We start from the raw sequence: 942 nt of genomic DNA on the forward strand, positions 1-942 counted from the left end.
GAGAACACCAAAACATGCCGATCCATCAGAGACCACCAAAGTACTCCAGTCTGCCGGAAACCACAAATCAATCTAATGCATTAGACCACACAAAGCATTCCAGCTCAAGGGACTCTACCATGGCTCACTGCATTCTCCTTGGCCACCGTGGCCTGACAGAGCCACCATACATTTGGCTCACCAGACTTAATGAAACAAAGCCACGCAGACACAAGCATGCACACAAAAGGCGGGGGTGGGAAAGAGGGTCTTTAACAGTTTTCACCAGCTCCATCTCCCACCCCTCCCTGCCAGGTGAGTTCTGACTTGGTGTGTTTGGATGGAGGTGACCCCGAAAATAGTGGGTCTTTTTCCTTATAGTCCTCCAAATAAGATCCAAGTCCCACGCCTTATTCTTCTAGGAAGACCCCCAGGCCAAGACCCACCACAGAGGGGTGTGGGTAGAGGAGGATCAGTGATTGGCCATGGCCTGATACAGGAAGTGCATGCTTTATCCCAGTGACGTCATAGGAAGTAACCTAGAGACACCAAAGGAAGTGCATGCCCTTGCGACATCTCGGAGGTAACCTTCAAGGAAGGCTCATTGAGACATCACAGGAAGTACCTGTCTCTCCTATCATCACAGGAAGTGACCTCTGGGGAACTACTTCCTGGGATATTATACAAAGTGCCAGAAGCACCCCAGGAAAGTACTTGACTCAGTGACATCACAACAAAGACCTTCATACCCATTACTCTAGGAAAAGCCATAGGAGATGCCACAGGAAGTTGTTCCAGCCTCTTGCCAGTCTTGCCCACCGGACTGGCCCAACCCCAGAGCCGGCCTTATTCCCAGCAGCACCACACCCCTCCCCGCCCCGCCCTCCCCCCCCCCCCCATACAACCTGACAACAAAAGAGTTGAAAAGGCCCACCTAGGAGGGGCAACTCCAGCAGTGGGGGA

The sequence above is a fragment of the Dama dama genome, chromosome 4 (assembly GCF_033118175.1).
Source record: "Dama dama isolate Ldn47 chromosome 4, ASM3311817v1, whole genome shotgun sequence".
NCBI lineage: Eukaryota > Metazoa > Chordata > Mammalia > Artiodactyla > Cervidae > Dama > Dama dama.